This window comes from Microtus oregoni, unplaced genomic scaffold, assembly GCF_018167655.1.
Source record: "Microtus oregoni isolate MIOR12 unplaced genomic scaffold, Mior012 000101F_ref0000407, whole genome shotgun sequence".
Taxonomy (NCBI): domain Eukaryota; kingdom Metazoa; phylum Chordata; class Mammalia; order Rodentia; family Cricetidae; genus Microtus; species Microtus oregoni.
Window position 1 is genome coordinate 2,602,112 of NW_024544715.1, and position 26,791 is coordinate 2,628,902.

Genomic DNA, 26,791 nt, shown 5'->3' on the forward strand with positions numbered 1-26,791 from the left:
AAGCTTCTGTAACTCTAGACCCAGGGAATCCAATACCCTCTCCTGGACTTGACAAGAACGAGGCACACACATACGACACACATACATACATAGGCACAGGCAAAACACTCATTCATGGAGAATAAAAAATAAAGATTTCACTCTAATGAACAGATTCTATTTTAAAGCAAAGATGTAGGGTTGTTTAGCATAATTTGGTAGATAACAACAAATACTGAAAAGAACTTAATTATCCAATGTAAGAGGAGGATTAAATAACTTGGTATACCTACTGTGTGTCATATCTTTTGAAAATTATACTCAGAAGACTACTTAATAATATAGAAAAATGTTTGTGACACATTAAATAAAAATACATATATAGGATAATATGTTCAACACAATGCTATTCTGGAGTACATGAATCCAAATGTATTTGCAAATCAAAACCAAGTTGGAAATACACGAACTAAAATGATGAGCATTCATCTGTGCTTATGAATGGTTTAATTTTATGTGTGCTTTCCTTTATTTTCTATACTTTTATAATAAATGTATTTTATTGTAATTATAGAGAAATATTATTTTAGAAAAGGATGGGAGCCAAGAGTGGCCTTGCCACTTACAAACTGCACCTGGTGTGTACATGCACACTCACCCCAAGAATTCCCACAGCAAAGAAATACCGGCACTCACAGAGCAGCCCACGCAGGCTTCCAGAATGTGATGAATGGATGCATGGATAGAATCAATGGTCTGAAAATCCAGTGATCATTGTGTAAAAAGGTATAAACAGAGGTAACCGCTAATATAATTTTCTCTTTCACAGATACAGACAGACCTCATTTCTTTTTCAAAGCAGCAGTTGGGCTTGGTAAACCAAGAAGTCTCTGCTACAGGGAACTGTAGACTTCCCTCTAACCAAGAAAAGTTGTCAGGATTTCTGACATCTTTGGTGTTTATGGTCAATGGTAGACAGAGCTTGCCTGCAGGGACATTAGCTGGAAAAATTTGGAGTGTTCACTGTCCCTCAAATGTTTGTAAATTGACAATGAGTAGGGGAAATGGACAGACACTTGTCTGCTTTTTTCTTTTGTTTTTTAAATTGAAAATATTTGTTCATACAATATATTCTGATCATGGTTTCCCTCCTCCAACTCCAAGTTGAGGGTCCACTTGCCCTGTTTCATATGTAAGGTTAAAAAAATAATATTAAAAGTGAACAGGGAGTTCTTTCTAGTTTAGCTCTGCCACAAGGGACTATCAACCCAGATAAGAGGGCATGCCTGCATTTCCTGCTAGCAGCTTTGCTCCCCGAGGAAACACCAGATGACTTTCCTAAGAGGTCAGACAGGGTAAAACTCTCTCCCCTATCCCCAGCTTAGCCTTTATTTCACTCGGTGAACCTATTATCATTGAACGCTGGGCTGCGCATGCCACTTGCCTGGCTGCTTTGTGAGCCGTGGCATCAGGGCCACTCCTGTTCCTAAACACCTATTTTCAAATCTGGTTCATTTACAGAAATTGGGATTCACCTCCTGATAGGCAAAAGCAAGGAGCCTGGGATAATTTAGAGAGCCGATAGGCGGCCCCTTAGCTGAGTCTTTGACGGTATAACCTTGTTCAGTGGTCCATGCAGGATATACCCTTTGGGAAGCGGATATAATTTGGAGAACTTCCTGGGGACAAGAGCTCACTTTAAATTGTGCAGCAGAAGCCCAACAGAGCCCTCGCTTCACCTCAGACACACACATTTGTCTCAGAAATATTTGACTCATTCTTAGAGGAATACACATGGAATTATTTATATAATGTGCTAAATTTTACTTGTCCATTCTAACTATTGACCAATTATGAAAAATATCAACAAGAATTATACCAATTTTGCCAAAGGTAGGTACGCAGAGGCAACTCACACCTGTGTGTCCTGTTGGACCCTCCAAACTCATAGTTGGGCAATCATTCCTCTTCTTTTCAAGGGGCCCCTGTCAATGCAGTCTTTGAAAGAAAGGTTCAGTGCCCACACTCATTTTGCTACCAGGAGCATGTTTAGCTTTTCAGCAGTAGAGATAATTGGTACACACAGTGACATCTTCTTGACTGGTCTCAGCTCATCTTCTGAGCTGTAAGTAAATGTGTTTCTCAACACTCAGCTACTGAATAATTTATCCCCAGTGAACAGGTTGGGAGGTGGGATTAATGGGGGATGTTTTGGAGACCTGGACTCTACTTGGATGGACTGGTGGTACAATAGAAAGGACTCGTGGAGCAGGGACACCATGCTGATCTTCTGCCAGGTGACAGTTGGTGTTTCCTTGCTCTTGCCTTCTGCCTTCTACCATAAGAGGGTACAGTAAAAAAGCTTATGTCAGGGGCTGGTACCTTGATGCTGGGTTTGTAGCCTCTTGAGAGCAAGAAAATCATTCCAATTTTTATGACTAACTCTTAGAGCAGTGTAAAATAGACTAAGACACATGAGGAGAGCTCTCTACACTGCTCAAGACAAGTGTTTCTTTTAATACATTCCTGGCTGTATGGGCTACTTTTCCCTTGTCCCGACAAAAGGCAAACAGAAAAACTCTCAAACCAAAAACTGACAAGAACAGCTTATGGGATGAAGGGCTTTTTTGGCTCACAGTTTGAGGGGCTACAGTTCTTCATGGTGGGGAAGGCATGGTGGAAGGAACATGCGGTGGCTGGTCACACTGTGTCAACATTTAGGAAGCAGATGCATGGATGCTAGTGCCCGACTGGCTTCCTGCTTTGTCCCTTCACTGCAGACCACAGCCAATGGGATGGGGCAACCAGCATTAGGGGAGACTCTTCCCTCCTCAGTTAACGGTGTCTGAAGACAGCCTCGCAACACGCCCAGAGGTTCTATCTTTTAGGTGACTCTGAGTCCAGTCAGGTAGACAGTGAAGATTCACCATCAGGCTGGAGCCAGCTGGAGCCTCCAGCTTTCCTGTATCCTCTACAGTGTCTTGGTACAGTGCTGAAGTCTGTGATGCGCATTTTGAGGACACTGGGAAACCTAGGCATTTTTGCACTTAGGACTTCCTGGAAGACACACTCTGCCTGTTAGTAGGATGATCTTTCACTGCCCCTTCCCTCTCTACTGGCTCTTTCCTGACCAGGTAAAAACACTCCAGATTTCTTCTCAGATTTACAGCTCTACTGCTGGTACGAACAAGGCTAGTTTCTTTTCTGTTGGACTTTCACTCATTCTTCAACACCTCCACACATTCTAGATTTTGTTCTCACAACTTCTGGGCTGCTCACATTCAGCTCATCAAGTGTTCACATTGCTCACTTTCTATTTCCCCCTGTGCTGTTGTGCAATCCCTATCTCAGGAAACTCTAGTTCTGGGCACCTGAGATGCCATTTTCCCCCCAGCCCCACAGGTTTTTCTGCTGTGTCTATTCCTTTCGGTTTGTACTTCTGTGAACTTGCTCACTCGTCCCTCTAGCGTGTATCTCTGCCTGTTACAAACAGCTGATGGCTTTGTTTTGCCTGTAAGTGAAGTCCAGATTTCTTATGCGGATGCTCTAGTGAGTGCAATGCACCAGGCAGCTGAGTTTCTCGTCACAGCCCCGTGTATGTGGCATTTGGCTCCATCAGTCTGTCAGTAGGTGCGCTAGCATGCCTGTGCATGTTCACCATGTGTGAAGTTACAGTCGGCAACTACACACTGAATATTGTCAGTTGACTGTCGGCCGCACTAGCCAACAGAATTCTTGTTCACTTTTCTTGGCCAGGTTTTCATCCCATCACCACCGTGAAGGCTTTTCTGATGCTCCCAGGGCAGCTGCCCTGCCTTGAGTCTCTCTGCTGTGCTATATTACACATCATAGAGACTTCCCAGTGTCTTCCACCCAGTATCCATTGGCTGCAAACCTTAGTGAAGGGTTTTGAACATGTAAATAACAGGTGCAGCTCAGAGCTGTGGCATACAAACTTGGTGCTCCACAAATAAATAAACAAATGAACGAACAAGTGCAAGCAAACAGAATAAACCAGAATTTAAAAACACAATCTAATAAATAGTTTAATATTTAACAAATTAAAATAAAAGTGGAACTCTTTCCTCTTCTGTGTTTTAATTCCATAAAGATGTTCCCAGAAGTCTTAACATCTGGATCTGGTGCAAGCTATCTTCCCACTAGCAGTAGGTAGTTTTCAGTATAATCTTCTATTTTAATAATATCTGTAACAATATCTAAGTTTTAGGTCACCAATAGGTAACTAATGTGTTGGTTATTAGAGTTCTTAAGTACTTTTTTCCCCCCTCTTCTTGTGTTTTCTTTTTTTTTTAAATTTATTTATTTATTAAAGATTTCTGTCTCTTCCCTGCCACCGCCTCCCATTTCCCTCCCCCTCCCCCAACTAAGTCTCCCCCCCCCCAGCCCGAAAAGCAATCAGGGTTCCCTGTCCTGTGGGAAAGTTTTTTCCATTTTTTTCAAGACAGGGTTTCTCTGTGTAGCCTAGGCTAGTCTCAGACTCACAAAGATCCGCTTGCCTCTGCCTCCCGAGTGCTGGGATTAAAGATATGCACCACCTCTTCCTGGTTATTGGATTTCTAATGTTGGAGACAATATATCTACAGTAGGCATTAGAAACCTTGTTTTGTTTCTTTGTGACAAGGATAATTATTAAAGAATGTTCGTGATCGATTGATCCTGTCCCAGCAATATGTACCTGGGGCTATTTTCAATTAATTCGCCGCTGTCTCATGACTATGACAGCTTGGAAAAGAATTCTTTGGTTCTCAGAAGTCAGTCTGTCTATGAACCTTTTCATTTTACAGGCGTGTATGTGAGTGTGTGGATGTATGAGTGTGCATATATATATGTGTGTGTGTGTGTGTGTGTGTGTGTGTGTGTGTAGATCTGAACTTTTGGCATCTTTTATCATCCCTGACTTCATGTTGCTGAGGCAGAGTCTCTAGCTGAACCTGGTGCTTAACATTTTCATGAGTTTGCCATTTCAGCTAGCCAGCCATCTTGTTCTAAGAATCGATTTCCACCTCCTAGGTGCTTGGATTAAAAGTGGGCTACCAAGTCTACTCAGCTATCTACGTGGGTTCTGGGTACCCAACATCTACTTGCCAAATGCTTTACCCACGGAGCATTCCTCAGCCCTGGACTTTCATTTTTTTAATTGACACATGAAAGTTGTGTACATTTAGGGAGTTTGATGTGATGTTTTTGTACATGTATATATCGTGAAATGGTTAGATCAGGCTAAGTAGCCTGTCCGTCACTTCAGATAGTTTTGATCCTGTGTGGTAAGACTATTTAAAAACCCTGCCTTTTGTTGTTTTAAAATACGGGCTATGTTGAGCGAGGCACACTTCTGTTGGGGTAGCTGCATCTTCCGTGCCCCATCTGGGCAACTGGGTTGCAACTTGGGAGTCAGAGGTGAGCTTCTGTGTGCATGCAAATGCCCTGCCTGTATCAGTAGGATCATTTTGAGGTGTCTGCCATGAGAATGTTTTCAAGCTCAGGACTCTAGGCTTTGGATGCCCTGTAATATAGAAGAAACTGTTAATGGGTAGGCTGTTTGTGGACATTTTTTTTGAACTTAAAGTGAAATGTAAAATGTCAGGCAAGCATCCATGACTTACTCCAGGGAAAGGGGCAGCTAATGATTAGTCTTCTGTTTACCATTAAAGTCTGATTTCTTTTCCTAATTTTGGTTGACTTGCGATTGGTCCTCTGCACTCCTAATAGACCTTGTGGAGTCTAAATAGATCCTGCGTTGACTCCCAATTACCGAGCAATTAAAGGCTCGAACGCTACCCTTTCATTCTGCTGATGCTCATTTTCTCTGGGCTCTTATTCTACAGCCTCCTTTAGATGCCATATCAGTTCTTTATAATTTGATGTTTTGTTTTTAGTGACACACCATCCCAATTTCCCCATATAGACCTCCTTTATTTAAAAAGCAAAAACAACTTAAGAAAATCACCAACGTGCCCGAATAAACTTCAGTGGAAATGAGAGGTTTGAGAATGGACTGAATCAAGAGAAGAATGGCTGAATTGAACGGGCTTAGTGCCAGCCCTGGGATGACACAGTGACTAGCTAGGTTTTTTGTCCTAGCCCCTTGGTTTATCCATACCGACATTTGACTTGCTTTCTGAAGTAAGGGACTGTTTGCACACTCTCTGGAGTATCCGTATCAACTTAATAAGCTGTTTAATAACAGGAGGTCCTTTCTCCAGTAAACAGGGTCCTGGAGTTATTTATAAAACTCTCTTTTGTATGGCTGGAGTCTCTGAGTCTTGCTGGGTAGCAGTAACTAAGATGATAATGAGAAAGAATTAGGGGACATTTCCCCAGGGCAAGCAGGCCATAAAATACCTACCCTCACACTGACCTTGAAGGGGTTGCACTGCAAATCCCCAAAGAAGCACTTGGTGTCTATATAAAATTTTTTCCAGACCCAGCCTAAACAATGACCAGAGCTTCATAGGGTGGGACTGGTAGGATGGGTAGGACAGGTAGGCCCCTCAAATCACACTGCAGCTCCCACAGCTCCACAGAGCGTGGCCCTGGATCCCCAGATCTTCCAGGGTCCCGAAGGTGACAGAAAGAAGCCAGGGCAGGGAGCTCTTACTGAAGGTCAGCGCAGCACAGTAAGCAGCCACCGATATCAGACCTGGCAAAAAAGTGCTGACTTACTGTTCCTCCTGCTGTCTCGTGATGACTCAGGAGGGGAGAGGGGAAAAGTCACCTACACAGGCTCAGCCCAATCCGTAAATAATTGAAAGAATATGTAATGGAAATTCAAGTTCATTTCATTTTATAGCAGCCTCACTTAAACAGCTCATTCAGCTGTGTACGCCAGTAAATGAAGTGGGATTGGAGTTGACAGAGGGTTTCTCTTATCTGTGTTTGAATCGCCAGCCGAGTTACAGAAATGCTTCCTGGCACAAAACAAAGAAATCAGTAACTGAAAGCAGTCATTTTGAGCCAGCCCACTTCTTTCTTCCTTGCTGATGAAGCACCTAATGAATTGTGAAGTGGGCTGACAAGCGGCAGGCAGAAGAACGGCTAAATGGGATAATGGTGAGAGAGGAGGCGGCTGTGCGCAGGGTACAAGCTTTGGGATGATGGTGAAAACCAATTCCAGGATGGGCGCAAGCGAGGAGCAAGGTTCAGCGTCTAGAAGGCAGGAAAACAGTCTGTGGAAAGGCAGCATGAAGTCCCCTGAGATGTGAGCCAGACAGAGTCAAATCAGGTCACAGTAGGCACAACCAGGAGAGCATTTAAAATTATCAACCCAAGAGGAATAAAGAAAAAAATTTTAAAAAGAGAAAACAAAACATGAACAAATGAGTTTTTCTTTCTCTTTCTCCTGTCCCCACTTTCACATTTCCCTCTCTTGTCCCACTGTATTAAATTAGTCTTTCAAGGTAGTGACCTTGAAAGGTCACTGACTTAGGAGGGCTTTATGACATGTATGTTAGAAGCGATAGATTTGTCCTTCAAACCCAAGATACAGGGATAACTGAGGTTTAGGATGGAGACAAGACTGTGACAGCAGGGCTGGGTTAAGCCAGGTCCTCCTAGGCCAGGGAGTGAGGACAGGTCCAAGGGAGAGGATGAGAGTGGTCAGTGCTGAAGGAAGAGCGGGGTGCTATACTGGTAGGACTTCAGCTTTGCAGAGTCCTGGGCCACAAGATGGCATCCAAAGAGCTAAGTACTCCCATGACCCTCCCGGTGCTGTGCTATTTGTGTGTAGAGAGCTAGTGGGTTCGAATGAAGGCACAGAGGGATGAAGGATAGACAATCTTGGTGTCCTGTGAGGACCACACATTAGAGCACCATGTGAGTTCACCCGGAACCTAAACAAAGACAGGGAGGACTCTAACGTGACCAGTTCTGACTTCTATCTTCCTAGAGGAATGTGGCATCAAGAGAAGCGGAACGAGTTAATAGAAAGACAAGGGACTCTGAAAACAAGAAAACTATTCACACAATTTGTGCGTGGATACCATGGGAACAAGATTCAGGGATTCCAAGTCCTCAGAGGAAGGATCACAACACTTCGAGTGCCATCGCAGCTCAGTGCTGCGGTGAAGGCCATGACCCAGGCAGGGGAATTATTGGGCAGAAATAAAGGGACTTCTTGGATGTAACCATGCAGTCTAGAAATTCGGGTGAACTGCCAGAAGCCAGGGTTTTAAAATGTGTCCCAGGCAGCTTCAGCCTGCAGGGACAGACCTGGAAGGGAGGAGAAACACGGCAGTGTATCAAGGACAGAAGGATGCTGCCTTGTTAGCATCCATAGAAAAGACAAACTGATGAGGTTTGTAGAAGCATCTTCTCGAAAGGGACGAAGAAATGAACTTAATGACTTCACTTAGCTCCTGGCAGGACTAGTAGGGACAACAGTTTACCTGCAGATGACACACCTCGGGGTCAGGGTGTTAGGGAGCAAGGCTGCTTTCTCAAATACAGAAGCACACCTGCTCTGGTGGCTGAGGCACCTGGCGAGTTCTTGGGAGACAGTGCCTGCAGGGGAAGGGACTCTGCAGAGCGCCGCCCAGGGCTAGAAAGGCAATACTCAGAAGACAGTTACAGGAGCTTGGGGGAACACAAATTCTTTTTATGGCACGTTTTATGATAAGACTGTAGAGAATTGTAGCCGGCAATAACACAACTAATTAAGATCCAGGGGCTCTTTGGAAAGAAGAAACCAGATCATCCATGTGGCTTTCTTGACTCCTGAGGGCTGAGAATAAAGTGAATCATTGAGGTACACATTTATCTTCTACTGTGGAGGGCTTCCTGAACTGAGGAGTGTGTTACCCGTGGGTCTGTCAGATACTGATGGAGTTCGGAGTATCAGCTACTCTCCTTATGATGGTGAGGAAGGGTTCGGCGGAAGCAACCTTAGGGAATGTGGTGGTTTAAAAGAAAGTGGCCCCTGAAGGATCATAGGGAGTGGCGCTATTAGGAGGTTTTGCTTTGTAGGAGTAGGTGTGGCTTTGTTGGAGGAAGTGTGTCATTGGGGATGAGCTTTGAGGGTTCAGAAACCCAAGCCAGGCCTCATGTCTCACGCTCCGCCTGTGGCCTGCTGATCCAGATGTAGAACCCTCATCTTGTCTGCCTGCCTTCCATGCTTCCTGCCATGATGAGAATGTATAACCCTCTGTATCTGTAAGCCAGCCCCAGTTTTTCCTTCTTAAGAGCTGCTGTGCTCATGGTGTCATTGTGGTCATGGCTTCCAGCTGTTGAAAGCCCAGGCAGGGAGGAAGGATTTATGTTAGCTCACAGTTTCAGAGTCATCAGCCCACTGTGGCAGGGAGGGTGTGGTGGGGCAGAGCAGAGAGGATGAACAGGGGCTGTAAAGGACAAGACAATTGACAAGGATATGCCCCAAGTAACCACTTCCTCCAGTTAGGCCGCACCTCCTCTAGCCTACACCATTTCCGGAATATGTGGTTGTATTAGGACTTCTTCAAAGGATCAATCCAGTCAATGAATCAGTGTTCATGCAGTGATCTCTGGAAATGCCTTTGACACCAATACCCAGAGGTGTGCTCTGCATTCTGGATATTTTCCTTTCAAACCAATCAGCATAACAACTAGGATCAGCCATGGCAGCAATGAAGTTTCTCCTGTGACCAGACTCCTGGTGGTCTGGACAATAAACGGAACCCAGAGACGTTGTGGGACCCCCTTTTTGGCAGTGTTGAAATGCAGAGTAGTAAGTTAGCTTTGCAAAGGGAACCCCGACTTGATCATGGAGAACCTGGTGTACTGTGCTCAGGAGAATGCTTTTCTGAACGCGGGGGCAGGAATGCAATCTTGGATGCGTGTACCTAGCAGAAGGCAAACTTCTTATGGAGAGGTTTTCTAGAAGAACAAGCATGGTAAGAGGGCAGTTCTGCTCAGTGGACGTTTTCTCTCTGAATTTCTCCTCTGCGCAGTCCTTTCCTTCCACTACAGACTCTGGTCTTTGGTTTCCTGTTTCTGAAGCCTAAATCTGGGCTGAATGTGTCACAAGCAAAGTCCTCATGAAGGACGGCACTAATCTTGAGTGTCCAACGCAAGGGCTCCCCTGAGCAGAAGGGACATGACGGAAAGAGTAAAGAAGAGGATACCAGTTTTCTGGGGGACAGGGTTACCCTGAAGAGTGAAATCTGCTTTCATTTTCCACCTACATCCTTGAGGTGCTAGCGGAGAGCCGGAAGAGACACATGTGTGGCTCTGTTTTGCCCATCAATGACATTGTGTCGCGGTACATTTCTGGTCTAAGGGTGTTCATGTTGACGTTCTAGCCTTGGACTTGCAGGACTCCCTTACTGTTCAATATTCATGCTTTCTTCCAGCAGTCATAGATTGTGCACAGGATCTACTGACACCGAGCAGAGTGGACCCCACTGCTCTTTCTAGGGTTTACTATGAAGTTGTGATACAATGCCCAAGAGACAGTAGTGAGAGTCTCCTCATGCGCCATGCATTGTGGGTGCTGCCTCCTCACTGTCATCGATGGAGAAGAGAGCATCCCTGAGAAGTGACAGGATCAGATGTGAGGTCTGTGCTGTGGAGTGTGTGTCCATGTATGCGTATAATTCAGCTTTTGGGTTTGTGGTTATTTTCTAGCTAGAGAATCTTAGTTGCTTTTTTCCCCCAAGGAGGTGAATTTTGCAAGAGAATCATAGAGATATTGACTTAGCAAGTTGACATCAGTAAGAGGCAGAATCAATTCCTAGAATTTCCTATCAGGCTTCTTGTGATTTGAAGTAATTAAATGTATTTATTGCTTAGACAATGTTAAGATTTCTGTAGCTCTTAGCCAAAAGCAATCTTACCAGATACAATGGATTTTCTTTTTGTCAATTTTTGTATTAAAGCATGTTAAGAAAACAGGTGAAATTCTCTATTTTGGCTCTACTTTTTTTATTTGCACTGTAATTTATTGATGGAGAGAAGGAGATGGTTTTCTAAATTCAGGAAAAATTCGAACATCAGGACACTTGACATCCTCTCCCTTTCTTCCTTTCTCCTTTTCTTTTTGGTTATTATTGTTAAAAATGTCAGCTGTAGCCAAATTGCCTTCTGAGTAACCGCGTTTACTTCCACGGGTTAGTGCGGCTCTCAGCCTTGGATAAAGAAACTTCTGTTTGTAGTAGGTGAGAGTAAATGCAGACTCCTAACTGGTGAAATTGCTGAGAAAAAGGGACTGTTGGGGACTCAGCCTAAAGGGACATTTATCACCATCTGTGAGACCCAGGATATGCTGGACGAGGAGGCCGAAAGATGGAAGACCTAGGGCTGGGGACGGCTACTGAGACGCGCTGACTTCTGTGCATGACCTGGTGGCTATTACAGTCCTGAACACATGACAGCTGTGATTACCTACCTGCACTTGACCTGAAGATTGGCTCCTTCAGCATTCCATCAGGGATGATAGAAGGCTCATTGGCCCCTCCCCCTCCCTGAGGAGCTACAGCTAGTTGATGGTGGCTGAGGAAGGGGGCATCATCTTCTGAAATGGTGTTACCACTGAAGTTGCCCATGCTACACATTCTTATACAAGCAGCACTAAACTGGGCCACTGAAAGGCGTGAAGGCAGTAGGGGTACAAGCTAGAAGGAGGGACGTGTGAGGAGGGGCAGGAGGGAGTATTAGTGACTTCCATTGCTGTGACAGAACACACCCACAGCATCTTACAGAAGAAGGAGTTGATTTCAGCTTATGGTTCCAGCAGATCAGAGTCTATCATGGCAGGCAGAGGCGTGGTAACAAGTGACAAGCATGGTGGCCAAAGCAGAAAGTAGAGAGAATCCATCTTTTATAGTGAGTGTGAAGTAGAAAGTGTGAACTGGAAGTAGGGGAGGTTACATACACTCAGAATCTGCTCCACAGCGACACACTTCTTTCAGTTAGGCCACACCTCCTAAACCTTCCCAAACAGTGCCACTAACTGGGTCCAAAGAGTTCAAATGCCTGAGCCTGTCCTATGTCTCCGTTAGTGTTTCTGTTGCTGTGAGAAAACATCGTGACAAAGAGCAGTACTGGGAGGAAAGGGTTTTCAGCTCACACTTCCACACCACAGCTCCACCATCTAAGGAAGTCAGTGCAGGAACCTGGAGGCAGGAGCTGATGCAGAGGCCATGGAGGGGCATTGCTTTGTGGTTTGCTCTTCATGGCTTGCTCAGCCTGCTTTCTTAGAGAAACCAGGACCACTAGCCCAGTGATGGTAGCTCCCATAGTGAGTTGGTTCACATCAATAATAAATCAAGGAAATGTACCATAGGCTTGCCCACAGACCAATGTGGTAGGGGGATTTTCTCAATCAAGGTTTCTTCTTTCCAAATGACTCCTGTTGCAGAATATTCCTTCAGCTGCGTAAAGATGTGTTACTGTGTTTATGCTGCATTGTTTAATGATGTAAGGATGGGTGTTTGACGGTGTCACGATATTGCGCATCTGATTCACCTTGCCCGGCTAAGGCACCTGATTGCTCTAATAAAAAGCTGAGTAGTCAATAACTGGTCAGAGAATGGATAGGCGGGGTTGCCAGGCAGAGACAGTAAATAGGAGGAACCTAGGCCCAGGAAGAACATGAGGAACAAGAGAGGAGGAGGAGAAAACAAGGGACACCCCTGGTGACAGAAGCCCAGCAGCCATCAGCCAGCCAGACATAGAGAGAGCAAGAAAGTAAGAATAGGTAAAAATCCCAGAGGAAAACAAAGAAAAACAGGTTAATTAAATTAAAAGATCTAGCAAAACAAAAACAAAACAAACAAAAAACAAAAACAAAAAATCTAAGCTAAGACTAAGCTAAGACTAAGCATTTAAAACTAATAACAAGTCTCTGTGTTATGATTTGGGAGCTGGTTGATGACCCTAAAGAAAAAACCTGGTACAGACCCCAGCTTATGTAAAGTTGACATAAAACTAGCCAACACTCTACAGGACATATTCCTCATTCAAAGCAGTAGATTCCACTGCTTGCCCCCCAAGGTCAAGGCTATCCCAGTGCAAAATGCTTATATTCCAGTTTAAGAAATCCTCAGTCTTTTAGTCTCACCGTAAAATTCCAAAGTCAAAGATTCTTCAGATTACATCATTCCAACTATAAAGGCACAGAATGTACATTAGCATTGCAAAGGGGAGGAATGGGCATTTGCTAAGAAAATTCTGAACCAAAGCAAGACTAAAACCCAGCAGGACAAACACCAAATCCTGTAGATAGCTCTATGTCTGGTGTCTGGGACTTGAGTTTTCAGTGGCTTGGAAAGCTCTGCCCCTCTAGCTTTTTTGCATGTAGCACACATCTTTTTCTTGGGGGTACTTCCACTCCTGGACGCAACTGTCCTTGGCAGGTGTCTCATGGCCCTGGCATCTCCAGCATCTTGGGGTATCCACTTTCACAGCTTCATGCAATGGCCTCTCAGGGCCTCTTCCCTCTCTGGTCCTTTGTCCAGGGATGCTCCTGCCACATTATACCTGGCCTTTAGTGATGCCTTGAGACCATGGAGAAAGAATATACACCCCCTCCCTTGTGCATCCTTCATGTACCTGGAGCCAGCAGCAGGTGGACTACATTGCCAGTCAGCTTGGGATAGACCTTAAGTCACACGAACAGCAACACTTTTCTTAAGTTTCCTTCTAGGCGCAGAAACCTTTATTCTCCCTTACGTGGCCAGCTTAGCTGTTTCGAGCACCCTTCACTTTGTTCTAGAGCAGAGCAGCTTCTGCTTAGTGGTGTGGATACCCTTGCCAACTTCAGTCCTTCTGCTGTCACATGCGTGGGCCAGATGGCTAAGCTTCCTGGTGCTCCTCCACTCTCGAGGTTGTACGTTCACCTTGCTCTCTGCTCCACTTGCTCCTTTCCCTGGTAAACCTGCGTTCTCATTGTTGGTAACAACCATGCCACACATTCAACATCACACTGCCTTGAAGTTTCCTCCGACAAATAAGTTAGTCCACTACCCTTTGACTTAGCCCCAGGAAAGTTCTTAGGGCAAGGGAAGACAGCAGTCAGATTTTCCCCCAAAAGAATTATATGCTATCTAGCCAAGTTTTACCTCAAGTCTTTGCTTCCCCGTGAAATCTCTTGAGCTGGACCTCTCCAGCTGTCTTTGCTCGGAGAATGACTGTCTTCCAGGCTTCTGGGAAATGTCATTGAAGCTCTGCTTACACATTCCATTGCTTTCCTAGACCAAAGTTCCAAAACCTTCTGCATCCCTCCAAAAGCAACATTGTAAGGTTCTTCAGGGTACCACATACTTGTGGTATAATATATGTGATATAATAATATAATATGTCATAATATAATAGATCCCATGTTCATTAATTTTCTTTTGCTGTGATAAGATACCATGACAAGGCCGACTGTGGGATCAGAGAGGTTTTTTTGGGCTTATGGCTCCACAGGAATTAAAGTGTATCATGGCAGCAGCAGCGACAGGGGCAGCAGCAGTATGGTGGCAGGAACAGAAGACTGAGAGGCTCCCACATATAGCAGCAAACACAAGCCAGAGAGAGCAAACTGAAGAAGGCGGGGCCTGTGTATCCTAAAGCCTGTCCCCAGGGACACACTTTGTCCAGCAAGGCTCTACCTCCTCAACTTTCCCAAGTAGCATCACCATCTGGTGACCAAGTGTTCAAATACCTGAGCCTGTGGGGGACATTTCTTATTCAAACTGTCATTGAAAGGGACAATGAAGGGCAATAGGGGATGAAGATGATCACAATATATAGGATACATATGAAATCATAAAAAATAATGTCAGTATGCTAAGTATTAGATGAGTGGATCAATTTAAATTCTTTTTCATATGACACATGAACAAGTAAAGTTTCCTATACCAAATAAATAATCATACTTATTAATCTAAAGGTTAAAGGTCATGCAATAGTAAGACTATTTAAATAGTACTTATTTAAAAAGTAGCTGCATTCATTATTTTTGTGTTGCTGTCATAGAAAACCCAACCAAATGAAAAACAAAACCAAAAACAACTTGGAGTATAACAGAGTTTATTTTGATGTATAAATAGGAGAGATGCAGGTCATTAGGATGGAGAAGGCATGGCAGTGGTCAGGAAGTAGAGTGATAGCATTTTATCCTAACATAGAAAGCCATAAGGAGAGGATAGGATGGGAGCCGGGCTATAAACCTCAAGGCCTACCTCTAGTGATGTACTTCCTCTAGCAAGGCTACATATCCTAACCTATAACCTCCCCAAACAGTGCCAATAACTGGGAACCAAGTGTTCAAGCACATGAGAAGATGGAGTGCATTCTCATTCAGAACACAAAAGTAGCTGATGCATTGTTCCTAAAAATACATTTTATTGAGTATACCATTCTTCACAGCTCTGAAATGCCACCTTCTTCCTACACACATTGTCCTGTCTTCTTGCCCCATACAATGGCAGGTTATTGAAGACGGTTAAAGTATGGTACTAATAGCTCCTTGCTTGTGTTTGTGGAGTTTGTGTTTGGTTTACCTCCTCTGTCTATCAACAGATACATCTAAATTTATGATGGGATTATGTCTAGATAAACCCACTATGTTGAACATATCCTAGGTTGAGAACACATTTTATCACTATAGCCTCTGAGCATCATAGCTTAGAAGCATGGCAAACTGCACAGTGCTGGCTATTTTCCCCATGATCTTGTGGCAGACTGGGAACTTGACTTGCAGGTGCTGGCCAGCATCATAAACTAGAATTATATTACATACCTATAGTCCTGGAAAACATTCCAATTCAAAATTTAAACCATGGTTTCTATTGAATGGAGTTTATATCATCATTATACAATCAAAGATCTGTTGAACTATTCTAAGTTGCCCTAAACAGGGCACTCAGTGTACACTCCAAGCCATTTTCCTCAGGCAGTGTCTGTGTCCGTGTCCGTGTTCATGTGCGTGTGTGTGTGTGTGTGTGTTAATGTTTGTGTGCTTGCACACACTTATGCTGGAGAATGAACCTAGGGCATTGACTAGGTGCTTCTCTATCACTGAACTATATACTAAATTCCACACAATCTATCTTTAAAAGAATGTCCTGGTTCTTTGTGTATTTTGAGTCTTTCAGATTGATTTTTAAAAACTAGATCTTATTATTCTAGACATTTTTCTTGTATTGATTTTTCCCAAGAAAATAAATTATAACGGTAACATGTTTGCTAGAACAAATTCAAACAGCAGTGACAAATAGAGCCTTGACTCCCCACCCCATGGCAACCTGATCCCTACCCCACCCTGCTTACCTGCTCCTGTCAGGCATCTGTGAGACATCCTTTTCCAGTTGTTCCTGCTCTTCTACACAAACACACTCATCCTGTGTCTCCCAAACATGTGCTGTTTGGAGTAGGGTCCTCAACCAGTGTTTGGAAGGAAAGAGCTCTACTTTTCTGACTTCTGTGCCGTGTAATGCCTGAGTACACCAGTGTTGTATGCGCGCTGTACTTACAGTGTATCCCATGATACACAGTGTGTGTCCACCACCGACCTCACAGAGACGTCATAAGACATCGCATGACAACAGAATGGAATCTAAAGACAGTGTATACTTCTTAACATGTAAAGCTGGTGCCTTCGCTTGCTTCCTATGGCTGTGATAAATCAGCATGGCCAAAGGCAACTTGGGGGAAGAAAATATTTCTTGGCTTACACATCCTGATCACAGTCCATCATTGAGGGAAATCAAGACAGTAATTGAAATAGCGTGGAGCCTGGAGGGAGGAACTGAAACACAGGCCATGGAAGAACACTGACTTTTGCTCAGCCGATTTTCTTATACACCTTAGGACCACACGACCAGGGGCGGCACTGGCCACAGTGGCCTGGGCCCTCCCACATCAGTAACTAATCAAGAAAGCCCTCGCTTTCCACACTTGCCTACAGACCAATCTAATGGGGGTAGTTTTTCAATTGAAGTTCTCTTTTCCTAAATGACCCTGGCTTGCACCACGTTGACAAATGCATATCCAATCAGGACAACCTAAAAGTAAAAGTTCCCTTGCCAATGAGTCTGGGAAACACCTGGTAGTGTATTTTCCATTTGAATATTTGTAACCCAATGTGATATGTCAGAAAAATCTGTTAGAGCCTATCATAAAAGATTTACTCTGTCTATCCAGTGGCATTCACAACTGATCAGAAAACCTTCTACATTTTGAAATGAAGCTTACAGAACACAGTTTGGGACAGACAACGCTGCACTTGGCTTGGGTAGGATCGTGAACGTACTAGTGATGCTCCCAGTTCGATAGCTTTCAGACTGATAGTGTGGCTCACTGAGGTATAGAAAAAAAAAAAGACAGATTTTGGATATATTAAGTTTTATTGCCTCTGGGAGGGTAGAGTAGAAATGTTTAGGAAGCTAGGGATATTTAGGTCCGGAACTCAGGCAAGAGGTCACAGCTTGAGAACAAGGGTCAGAAAGTTTGCTTTGGATTAAATCATGTTGTCAAAAAAAGCTGATTTTAAAATGCACATATATTATCTGGGAAGGGTGAGCACTAAATTATTAATACCTATTACATTATCATATTAGCTCCTATCATTTGAAAATAGAGATCAGGCCTCTGTAGGGATGGAAATTAGGCCTAGCATTATGAGTGGAGGATCAGAGAAGACAGTCTGAAGTGATTTGTCACCTCATGGAATCTGAGGTCTTCTTAAAAAACACTAAAGAGCTTACCCCTGCCCCACTGCCCCCGTATCCTATTTACTTACTTTGAGACAGGGTCTCACTCCATAGACCTGACTGTCCTTGAACTGTGGTCTTCCTGTCTCACCTGCCCTAGCGAAGAGGTGTGCGCCACCTACTATGCCTGGTTCTGCCCATACATTCTATTTTCATGTTCTTTGATTGAGAACATAACTCCTGCATGCCCCCAAACAACTTGGAGTTAGATTAAAAGGGCAGCACAAATTTAACAAACGTTACACCAGCCCTGCTCCTGAGGACACTTTTTATTCAGTTCCCAGGAGACTATAGATTCAGGGAACATGACTGGCAGACCATCCTCTCCCACTTCTGCAGAAGTCTTGCATTGAAACAGAAAGCCCAGGGAGAAGAGGACCTTAGTACCTGCCTCCATCAGTCATCCGCCTTCTTGTCAGCCTGGGTGCTGCTAAAGCAAAGGGTGGGTGTGGGAAGACACAACATAGACTCTGACTGCTGACCAGGTGATCTAAGAGCAAACTCTATGTACTCTGCCACAGCTCTCAAAAGGGATAATAGCACTGGCTTTTCTCACCTCCCAGGATCATGCAGAAGTCAGGAAGATAAATAACTGTGTGAATCAGTGAGAAGGATTAAAGGACTCTAAATCTGAGGTATTTCCATGGCTGCATTTTAATATGGCTACCACTAGGTACCCTGAAGGTAGCAATTCTCCCAAGGGGGTTTAATCTTCTGGGCTCACCATAGGGCGGACTCCATTTAACCTGTGTGTTCCAGTTGATTGGGTTATTGTGTGTAGATTGCAGGGATTTCAAGCCTGACTCCATCTTTTTCCTTTTGATATAATTTTAATGAGATTGTCCTCATTTTATTGTTGCATGGCAGGCTGCTGCTAGAATAAATATAAAGAAGTTTTTAGAAATGAAAGTAACAGGAGGTCTGGGAAGATGGAAAAATGCAGAGGGAGAGGCAGGGGATGAGGGTGAGAGGAAGGGGACGAGGGTGAGAGGTAGGGGATGAGGGTGAGAGGAAGGGGATGAGGGTGAGAGGAGGAGGATGAGGGTGAGAGGAGGAGGATGAGGGTGAGAGGCAGGGGATGAGGGTGAGAGGTAGGGGATGAGGGTGAGAGGAAGGGGATGAGGGTGAGAGGAAGGGGATGAGGGTGAGAGGAGGAGGATGAGGATGAGAGGAAGGGGATGAGGGTGAGAGGAAGGGGATGAGGGTGAGAGGAAGAGGATAAGGGTGAGAGGAGGAGGATGAGGGTGAGAGGAAGGGGATGAGTGTGAGAGGAGGAGGATGAGGGTGAGAGGAAGGGGATGAGGGTGAGAGGTAGGGGATGAGTGTGAGAGGAAGAGGATAAGGGTGAGAGGAAGGGGATGAGGGTGAGAGGAGGAGGATGAGGGTGAGAGGAAGGGGATGAGGGTGAGAGGAGGAGGAGGAGGGTGAGAGGAAGGGGATGAGAGTGAGAGGAAGGGGATGAGGGTGAGAGGTAGGGGATGAGTGTGAGAGGAAGAGGATAAGGGTGAGAGGAAGGGGATGAGGGTGAGAGGAGGAGGATGAGGGTGAGAGGAAGGGGATGAGGGTGAGAGGAGGAGGATGAGGGTGAGAGGAAGGGGATGAGGGTGAGAGGAAGGGGATGAGGGTGAGAGGAGGAGGATGAGGGTGAGAGGAAGGGGATGAGGGTGAGAGGCAGGGGATGAGTGAGAGGCAGGGGATGAGGGTGAGAGGAGGAGGATGAGCGTGAGAGGAAGGGGATGAGGGTGAGAGGAGGAGGATGAGGGTGAGAGGAAGGGGATGAGGGTGAGAGGCAGGGGATGAGTGAGAGGCAGGGGATGAGGGTGAGAGGAGGAGGATGAGCGTGAGAGGAAGGGGATGAGTGAGAGAGGAGGAGGATGAGCGTGAGAGGAAGGGGATGAGTGAGAGAGGAGGAGGATGAGGGTGAGAGGAAGGGGATGAGGGTGAGAGGAGGAGGATGAGGGTGAGAGGAAGGGGATGAGTGTGAGAGGAGGAGGATGAGGTGAGAGGAAGGGGATGAGTGTGAGAGGTAGGGGATGAGGGTGAGAGGAAGGGGATGAGTGTGAGAGGAGGAGGATGAGGGTGAGAGGAAGGGGATGAGTGTGAGAGGCAGGGGATGAGGGTGAGAGGAAGGGGATGAGTGTGAGAGGTAGGGGATGAGGGTGAGAGGAAGGGGATGAGTGTGAGAGGAGGAGGATGAGGGTGAGAGGAAGGGGATGAGTGTGAGAGGTAGGGGATGAGTGTGAGAGGAAGGGGATGAGGGTGAGAGGAAGGGGATGAGTGTGAGAGGTAGGGGATGAGGGTGAGAGGAAGGGGATGAGGGTGAGAGGAGGAGGATGAGGGTGAGAGGAAGGGGATGAGGGTGAGAGGAAGGGGATGAGGGTGAGAGGTAGGGGATGAGGGTGAGAGGAAGGGGAAGAGGGTGATAGGAAGGGGATGAGGGTGATAGGAAGGGGATGAGGGTGAGAGGAAGGGGATGAGTGTGAGAGGAGGAGGATGAGGGTGAGAGGAAGGGGATGAGTGTGAGAGGAAAGGGATGAGGGTGAGAGGAAGGGGATGAGGGTGAGAGGAGGAGGATGAGGGTGAGAGGTAGGGGATGAGGGTGAGAGGAATGGGATGAGGGTGAGATAGGTCATTCTCAGATCTGTACGCTTCTTCTTTTGATGGCTTTGGGACATCTAGGGCCTGACTTTATGTACTCTGAAAGATAAGAGTGGAGAGGTCACTAAGGCCACTGAGAAAACGTCTTTGTTAATTACTTACAGAGGTCGCATTCCTTCTAGGAAGTTCTACCACCAGGCCTAAGGATACAGGTTTTGTTTCTGAGCTGTGCAGTGGAAAACCATCTATAAGGTCTGGGGTCTCCCCAGTTGTAGTAATACGGGCGGCAGAGCTGCATCCTCAGCACCCTGGCCGCCTGGCTAGCTTATGCTCCGAAATAACAACACACAACCTGTATTCTTTTAAACACTGCTTGGCCCATTTCTATCTAGCCTCTTCTAGGCTAACTGTCGCATCTGGACTAGCCCATTTCTAATAATCTGCTGTAGCACAGCTAGGTGCACTTACCAGGAAGATTCTAGCCTACGTCCATCCTGGGTCGGAGCTTCATCGCGTGTGTCTGCCCAGGAGCGGGGCATGGCGTCTCTCTGAGGCATCTGACCCCGAGAGGAGAGCTGTCGAGTCTGAGCTCACTTCCTCTTCCTCCCAGCATTCTGTTCTGATTACTCCACCCACCTATGTTCTAAGCTATGAGCTCAAGCAGTTTTTTTTTTTTCCTTAACCAACGAAATCAACAGATTGATATATGACACTCCCACATCACCCAGTCTGTGATCTCTGGAGCTCTCCTTTGAGAGAGAAGTTGTGTGGGACACTGTGGGATACTGGAAATGTCAGTGTCAATGAGATGGGCATTTTTTGAAGAACCTCCTTTTCCTTAGATCAATCAAGTGACGTGTGAAATTCGTTTCCTGGGAGATACAAGTTGTTAGTCATCAGCTGAGTTCCCCTTGTGGAGGACAAGCCACTGTCAGTGAAGAGATGTCCTTGCCAGACAGGTGACTTCTTCAAGGATTTATCCATTTTCATGATCTTTGAAGTGTGTGTGTGTGTTCCCCAACCTTGAATGTGTGTGCAAGCACGTGCATGCATTTGGGTGCCTGAATGTTTGTGTCTTTGGATAGGGAATGTAGGGGACTGGAGCATCACTTCAGATGTCTCACTTGACATACTATAATCTCACAACAACTGAAAAAGGTTGAGGTCAAATCAGCCGTTTAACTTCTTCCCTGGAGAGGATGCTAGACTACTGAGCATCCAGGAGGCTGTGTGACGGCATACAAAATCACCATCTCCCACTAGTCTCCACCCTGTTGCTAGGGGAGAGTCTCGGTGGTCTGTCCTCTGTAATGAAACAGCTAAGTTCATTGTGTCAAATAAAGAACTGCGAAAGTAAGATACAGAGAGCACTAGTGAACACAGATTTATTAGAAGTGAAAGTCAAAGCAAATAGTACACTACAGCGGTCAGGAGTGGGCTCCAGCTAACACGGGACTCAAAACCCCCTTGTTTCCAGGTCTTTTAATTATGCAAGTGCAGAGAGAGGTATCAAATGGATGATTGACACCTCTAGGTCACAGTGTGTGCCTTGGCTTGTGCTAGCTCATCCCCACTGTATCATATGTGAGAGATAATATTCATATTTATTATCCCTTAATGGTTCCTGACACCCCAACGTTTATTTTGGGGGCAATAGTTCCCTTAGAGCTCATTCATGTCCCTATGAGACTACTCTACTGGATATAATTTTTATGGTGTTCATTTCTTTGTTTGTTGGAGGGGGTTTATACAACCTAAAGGATGGTCTGGGGCTGTTCAGAGATGGTTTTTAATTTGTATTGGCCACTAGATCCCAGAGTTAACCTTTCAGTATGACTCAGTTATCCACATCTGATGAAACCTTCCCTCCTGAACCATGTTTCCCTTTCCACAACTTGCTTTTCATCCCAGCTAAACCTCTTGTCCTGTGTCTTAACACTTCTCTATGAATAAACATTCTTTCTTAGGGTTATAGTTTGAATATGAAGTTTCCTTCAAGTGCTCTGTGTTTAAGGCTTGATCTCTATCTAGCAGGTCCAGTCAAACGATTTACCATGAGCCCTCTAGCCTACAGCAGATTCACAACTTGGTTACATTACTGGGAGTTGATAGAAACTTCCAGAAGTAGCTACTAGAAGAAAGTATATTCTCCAAAATGTGTTTTGGGGTACTATATCTTGTTCCAGGTGCCATGTCCCTTCTTGGTCCATCTCTCCATATTCACTGACAGGGAAGAAACCCCCATCTACCGTATTCTTTGACTGAGGTGCCATATCTCACTACAGAACCAGAATCAATGGAACCAGGCAGCCATGAGACCTTGGAAAGCATGGGCTGGAATAAGTCTTTCCTCTCTTAAGTTGCTTGATTGTCTCAGGTATTTGTCACAGGGATAATGAACTCAACACGCAAAGTCAAGATGCACACAATTGCAGGGCTGTGCTCTGTGGAGCTTCTCCCACAGGAAGTGTATCACATATGTTCATGCACTTTGTGGTTGCTGTCTACTTCTCTCTCTAATTCTAGGTACCTAGCTGGAGAGTTCAGGAGAGCAGAGGAATCATTTTGTTTTCCTCTCCTACTGCATCAAGAAAGGTGCTGGTACCTGACATATTGTAGGATGGACCACTGAGATTATCCAGTAGCTTAGGTAGGTATTGGGTATTAGTTTTTTCATTTTCTGGCAAGACTCAAAGAAATTGAGTAAATTGTTAAACTCAATAGCTTACAGTATCTTGACTAAAATTTGGGCCTGAGTCTGCTCCTTGTCCGGCAACCAAGTTATCTTTGGTTTGATTTATGCTGGTTATATTAGTCTATTTTCTCTTGCTGTATAACAAGACCCAAGACTGTATGTGTGTGTGTGTGTGTGTGTGTGTGTGTGTGTGTGTATATATATATATATATATATATATATATATATATATATATATAAAGATGTTCACTTGTATCACAGTTTAGAAAGATGCAAGGCCAAGAACAAGTGGCTTCCTCTGCTTGCTCTCTGGTAGGGTTGTTGGTGATCACATGACCAACAGTGAAAAATGTCAGTGGTGCCTGCTGAGCTTGTAAGGTGGCCTCACTTTCAAACAGTCTGCCCCTACGCTTTCTGATGGCAGTGATCACTCTCTGCCATAATCTACCTCATTGAGCTTTGGGGTGGGGTGTGGCATACTAAAGCCATTTTGAAAGCACTATAGTGATGAAGAGGTTTTTCTTCATGCTTCATCTCTGGAATGGCTGTCTGGAGGTGAGTACCCCTGAAATATGGGCAAGAATCAATTGTTAGCATTATCAGACAATAAAGGATAAGGGAGGGGTCCAAGAAACCACATATATATGTGCTCCTGTTTAGAAGACTTCAGGCCAATCTTTTAGTTATTACTGTGCTACAGCTCTTTTGTGCAGTTTCTGAGCTCTTTGAAGAAAGAGAGCAAGGGAACCTTTGTGTGTGGGGGGGTACAGGGAGTTCCCACTAAAAAATCTGAGCATTCAGGAAAGGAGAGCTCACTGAATGACCTAGAAAATCTTTCTAAGATTTCACCAGTCCTCTCGGTATGTTCCTTTTATTTAGTGATTTTATTGTATGAGCTGGAGTATGTTTTCAGTAGGACATCCCAGAAACAGAGGAGGCTCTTTTTCTCCCTCTAAAATACAATATTCTGTCCTTGATGAGGGTGCTGCATTCTCTGACATTTGTAAGTTAATACTTCTGTTAAGACAGACTCTACTCCTATCTATTCCAAGAACGATAATCGTGTGGCCAAGAGTGGGCAGGGTCTGCAACGGTAGATTTCTTCTTGATACTGCAGGACTTAGCAAGGTTTGAGGGACCATCAGTTAGTCTTGGAGTGAGGGGTGTGGGCACAGTGTCTGTGGTGTTCATCAGTCAGGTTTGAGGGACCATCGGCTAGTCCTGGAGTGAGGGGTGTGGGCACAGTGTCTGCAGTGTTCATCAGTCAGATTTGAGGGACCATCGGTTAGTCCTGGAGTGAGGGGTGGGGGAATAGTGTCTGCAGTGCCACTGTTGGGTTTTCTTATTACTTGGGGACAACTTTGGTGGTGTCTTTGAGGACAGAAACTGCTTACTGTAATTTGACTTACTTTGCTCTGCCAGCTTTACTAACCATTTACTTGGAGCATTATAGTGCCAGCCTGGGAACACCACCATCAGTTCACAGCCTCTTGAGGCACTTGAGTACTACGAATCCCATTCCCCTGGCTCCAGGCTCTAGATCAGTGGTTCTCAATCTTGAGTGTACATTAGAATACCCCAAGAAGCTATTATAAATACCAACGGCTGGGCCCCATCCCAGGAGAGTCTGATTCAATCGGTCTAAGTGGGACCCTATCAATGGTATTTTCCAACAGCCCCCTAAGTGATCCTAATGAGCAGCCAAAATTGGGAACCACTGCTCTGGATGGTTGATTCATCCTACATAACCCGTCAACTGGAGTCTCTATGGCTGCTGGGGCTGTGTGAATACATGGTGCCTGTGTGTGAGTGAGAACGAGGGCTTCTAACACTGCACACGTAGGGAAAAATGGGCTATTTCTCTTGACTTGACACAGCTTGGCCTTGGCTCTGCATTTCAGTCCCGGTCACTACCAACTCAGGATTCCCTTGAGTCTTCTGGGTTAGCACACTTTCCCCTAAGGCTGTCTTCTGGGTCTTGGACTCACACCATTTAAAGAAAGCTAGTGGGAACACTCCAGGAGGGGTGCTCTGGGCTGCTCATTGGTTCCTCCCCTCAGCTAATCAGTCCCCACTCGGAGATAATCTATCTACAAACTACCATTTAAAGTTCCGGGGAGTGTCCTAACAGTGCATGGAGAATAAAGAAACATTTAAGGAAGAAAATCAGCTAAATCACTGTAAAAAATAGTTGAAGGTTCTGGAATTTAAGCTACAAGTCCCTTTCACCCTCACCCTGAGTTGGGTATGATGAAATCTCATCTCTAAAGGGATGGGGGCAAGAAGACTGGCTGACCATCTCTTCCTCTCTAGTCCATTCAGCTATAGCCCAGGGCTGCATCTCTTCCTTAAGAGGAAGAGTCATTAGCATTTCTCATTGTCCCAGCTCCATGCTGTGAAGCTTGTCCTTGGGTGAGCTGGGGTTACTCCAGGCACACTTGCTCTCACCCCAACCCATCCATAGGGTCAAGCAACTGTTCCAGAATACAAGTCAAACCAAGGAGACTCCAAGTGTTCTGCCTTTCTAGTGCCTCACTCACTCGTAAGGGGTCTTTGTCTCCTGCTGGAGAGATCTGTCAGAGCCTTTCCAGCGGGAAAGAACGAGTATAAGACTAGAGGGTGCCTCATCTCGCCACAAGGGCACCCTTCTTTAGAACTGAGGACAGTGAAGGTCAAGTTTGAGAGAACTTCTGAAAAGAGTACGGGCGTGGGTAGTGAGCAGCTATGAAGAAGCAGGCAACCTCACAATAGCAACAACTTAAGCACAGATTGAAAAGAGTTTGGAAGAGTTGCCAAGGAAGGATATCCCAGAAGGGAGACACCTCAAAGCCTGTCTTTGAGAATAGGTTCTGCTTTAATTGGATTTGACAATAGGGTAATTTTATGTCCCAGAGTGTTGTCAAAACCAGTAAATCATCATGTAGTCAGTGAGTGGTTAAGGGATGAGTGAGACACAGCAGAGACAAACATTAGGGGGTAAAAAGTAGGCCATGGAATGAAACAGTAGGAGCCACCATAGGGTGGCGGTGTGTGCACCTCACACTCTGAAGAGTGTGCATCTTGCAGTGTGTACCCCACCTCAGTGTGAAGAAGAGTGGCAGCAGAGTCAGGAGGAAAAGACTTCACAGTAAAGCTCAGTCAGGACACTCTAACACAGCATGCAAACAGAAATCAAGTCAAGACCCAGAGATACAGTGATGGGGAACCAGAGCTTAAAATCTGTCATCTACAGTCCCAGTTAAAGCATATGATGTGCTGTACAGGGAAACTTGCACCTTTAACCCATGCATAGGAACAGAAGCAGAAGACAAAAGACCCAGGTATTAGACTTAACATGTATTTTAAGCAATTGTCATAAACATATTATAATGTTATATATGGCTGGGGAGATAGCTAAATCAGTAGGGTCCCTGCCTTGAGGTATGAGGATCTGAGTTCAGCCCCCAAATGAAGATAGCTCTGGTGGCATGCTTTCTTAGTTCTATTGCTGGGAGGTAGACAGGTGGATCTGGAAGGATTGCTGGCTTGCCAGCCTAGGCTTACTGTATAAAAAGAGACAAATAGCTGGCTGGAGCAATGGCTCCCATCACTCTGCTCTTCCAGATAGCTGAGCTTGAGTCCCAGTACCAAAGCTGGTGTCTCACAAATGCCTGTACCTCCTGCTGTCAAGGATCTGATGCCCTCTTCTGGCCTCTCCAGGCACTACACTCATTTGCATATAGTGCCCATCCCATCTATACACATAATTAAAAATAAAATGTTTTAAAAAGAGCTGAGTATTTTTAGGTTGAAAAGTAACAATATGAAAAACTGACAGTGACTCAGTGGC